The 3,792-nt window shown below is 37.6% G+C and overlaps 1 pseudogene; it reads right to left on the reverse strand.

The window, feature by feature from the left end:
* Positions 1 to 2,135: 2,135 nt before the first annotated feature.
* Positions 2,136 to 2,811, reverse strand: LOC105568799 (annotated as a pseudogene).
* Positions 2,812 to 3,792: the final 981 nt, after the last annotated feature.

Below are 3,792 nucleotides of genomic sequence, written 5' to 3' on the forward strand. Positions count from 1 at the left end.
AGGTAAAATGCTCGTACTGATTATATTTGCACCATGAATTAGAATTTTATGGAGTGTTGCAGGCATAGGATACCATGAATAATGCGCCACATATATTTCAGCAGTTTGAAAGCAAACTTTGTCAAATTCATGAGGATTGATTGGAAGATTAATAGATAAGGCAATTAAAATGGTTTTAAACTTCTTTAGTAGTTCAGAATTTAAGCCAAGACATTCTGCGAGAATCTCAGGATTTTCAAAAGCTCTTCGAGCAGTGTTACCATCATTGGTGGTTCCAGAACCTCCTGGCTTTGGTTTATCTACAATCAATCCCAATCTTTTCCAGAGAAGATTTTGAACTTCACGTTTTCGTTGAGCAAAAAGAGTTTTATTTTTATCGTGAACCCCCCCGCTTTGTTTTTACGCGTACTGTAATCGCGTGAAAGAATTTTGTAATTTTATAAAGCCAAATTCAAATTGCTTACGATTAAAGATAGCACTCAAAAATTCGTATCCATGCGTGCAGTGGACTTAAGCCATGTACAAGTGCTTGTACATCAGGCAAAAAGACACCAGTTTTTTTGTTAGACAGATTATTGAACGTTTGAGGAGTTGCGTGACATATTGGACACGTTTGCATGGACTTCGTGCTAGTTATAGTATTCAATACTTTTCCGTCTATTAAAGTCAGAAATAGAGAGAAATGAATTTTGATCGAATGTGTATCATCTAGTTTAACTTCTAAGATTTGTAACTGATTTATTCGTTCCTCTATATTCTTCTTCTGACTGAGTATAACAGATTTAGATCCTTTAATGTTTTGAAGTTTAACAGGTCGACAAAATCTAGCCGACTGAGATGTTTTGTTATTCCATAAAATATCATTATTTTGAGTTAGTAAACGAAGAGGAATCAGACTTGTAGCAAATAAGTTGGAATCACTTACATTTAAATCAAGTTTATCGGATTTATAATTTTGTTTATATTCTGAGTGGCCTGAACTTTCATCGAACCCCCAGGAACATAATAATACAGCTTCCATTTCTGTACTATTATCACTTTCCATGTACCAAAGAATAACTTCTCTTTGTAATTTTATTAAGGGGTAACACCACCCCTGAGGCCCTAAAACTATATCTAAGTTTGGGAATTTTTGGGGGGCAAATGAATAACTTGATTAAAAAACACATAAACCACATTATTGTGCATATACTTGACTATAAAAAAATATTTTTATTATTGATAATTATTAAAAATGGCGGCGTACTGGTACACTTCCGCAATCGACTTTTTCCGAAGACGCGATTTTGCGTGCAGGATTTCTCTGAGATGGTTTACCCTAGAACAAAAATCCAAAAATTTTTATTTTCTATGTTGATTGAAGTTACAAACTACGTAGCCGTTTTAAAATATACCCATTTTTTCCAAAATGACAGCTATTTTAGAAAAAGTACCTTTTTTGGTCGAAAATTTGATTTTAAAAATTGTGATTGCAAAAAAGTGTTCAATATTTCTCAAAAATTCTACGTACTTTGTTGCGCGATATATAGAAGAAGATCATGTTAAAATTTCAAGTTAATCGGATAAAAATTGTAAGAATAGCGTTGCACGCAAAGTTTAAAAAGTGCGTTTTGAGAAAAACGCGTTTAAAGTTTTTGTAACTGATTTTTTGCGTATAAAATTGAAGTACGTTAATTTACCTTTAATCTGCGATGCCTGCTCCATAAAGCTGTCCTTCCACGAACTCAGCTGCCTCATCAGCTTGTTTTCGTTGTGATAAGGAAGCTATTCTCGCGTCTTTAGCCTTGTCTGTGAGGCTCCGCTCAGCGAACTTGACGCGGCGCGCATCTGCTTCTTCACAAAAATTGTAACACGTTGGGCCTACAGTAAGGCTTAACACCTTTTTTTTTTGCCCGGTGGAAATCCTCATGGACCGTCCCCCCGCCCCGCTGGGACGGAGACGGGGGGGTGTGTGGGACTCGCCCTCCCTGTACCCCAGGCATTTGACGCCCTGGGGCCAGCGTGCAATGGAGGGCGCCTACCGCACTGAAACCACCGGGGGTGGACTTCTATGCGCCATACTGAACCGGCCGGGAACCGCTATCACATTGCTGCCAGCCGGCTCGGCGCCACGCACCTGTTACTGGCGCGCACCTCTAGGTCCTAATTTTGGACCACACCCTTTGGATTTGGGCGCTCTTCTTGCGCGTTGACTGCGCCGCGGCAGGGGTGCCACCTGGCCCCTGCCGCGCCCCCTTGTTGCTGGTGGGGGCTGGTGAGCCGGGAGTCCTCAGCTCCCGACCCACCCCCTTAAGGCTTAACACCTCCATCATTCTCATTATACTGCCGTAACCGTCATTATAATAGCAAGTAGCCAAATCTGTTGCTATGTCAACGATTTTTTTGCTACTTTCAAAAGATTTCGGAGACATCGACCACACAGTTGCATTAAAGCTTTCGTTGGTATTCTGAGTGAAGCCTCCGACGCATCTAGTTAAAAGTTCGTCACTACTCAGTTCTTCGTAAATGGGCTTTATAGCTTCGAAAACTTCAGTATGCATTGCTGGCTTATGCTTACAATTAGCAACATCAGTTTTGGCCTTTGCTTTTTCATGCGAGCACCATGAATCTTCGCCGGTAGGGCAAAAATGATGCTGCGGATGACTGTCGGTGGATAGCTTATGGTATAGCGTTGCCCAAATATCTTTCCTCATTGATTCTACTGAATCTTTGTTCCGCCTTATTGCTAATCCATAGTAAACTGACAGTTCATTAATTAATTTTCCTGTCAATTTTCCCTTGCCGCCAAGACCTTTCGTATTGCTTCCTCATAGAGGAAGCTTTGTTTTCATGCGAAAAATTTTTTCCAGTTTTCATTGCCAATGGGTTTAAAATGTTTTAAAAACTCACAAAACACAATTTTTGCTTCCTCATAGAGGAAGCTTTGTTTTCATGCGAAAAATTTTTTTCCAGTTTTCAATGCTAATGGGTTTAAAATGTATTAAAAACTCAAAAAACACAATTTTAAAAAAATGTATGTGTGTGTGTATGTATGTGCACAAAAATTGTTCGCGCTCTCACGTCCGCAATTTTTGAGATATCGCCTTCTACTTTGGCACATTTATTGTGTGTGATTACGAGATCGTTGGTATTTTATTTGACGTTAATCGGTGCACCGGTTCACTTTATACATACATATATATCTATATTTTCGTTGAAATTCATGAATAACTTTCTAAATATTCAAGATAGAAAAAAAGTTAAACACTAAAGTTGTATCGTTTTTACTGCCGCATTTCATAGTAATATCAGTATGACCTTGAAGAGCTTTATCAAGGTTATCTAAAGATCACCTTGAAATTTTTAAGCGGAACCCTCCTTTTTCATTACATATTCTTGTAGCTTATTTCAATAGCTTTCCAAAACGCTATAATAAAGTACATTTTCGTTAAGTACCTTTGGAGTTATGAGGATTGAAATTTACGCTACTTCGTATTAATTCGTGAATAACTTTTTAAATCTCCAAGATAGAAAAAAATGTTAAACACTAAAGTTGCATCGTTTTCAGTGGCGCATTTCTTAGTAATATCATTATGACCTTGAACAGCTTTATCAAGGTTATTTATAGATCACCTTGAAATTTTTTATATGGAACCCTCCTTTTTCATCAAATATTTTTGTAGCTTATTTCAAGAGCTTTCCAAAACGCTATAATAAAGTATGTTTTCGTTAAGTACTTTTGGAGTTATGAGGTTTGAAATTTACGGTATTTTTAATTCCATGAATAACTTTTTGAATATCCATGATAGAAAA

Source organism: Vollenhovia emeryi, unplaced genomic scaffold, assembly GCF_000949405.1.
Source record: "Vollenhovia emeryi isolate VEMERY1.0 unplaced genomic scaffold, V.emery_V1.0 DF942448.1, whole genome shotgun sequence".
Taxonomy (NCBI): Eukaryota; Metazoa; Arthropoda; class Insecta; order Hymenoptera; family Formicidae; genus Vollenhovia; species Vollenhovia emeryi.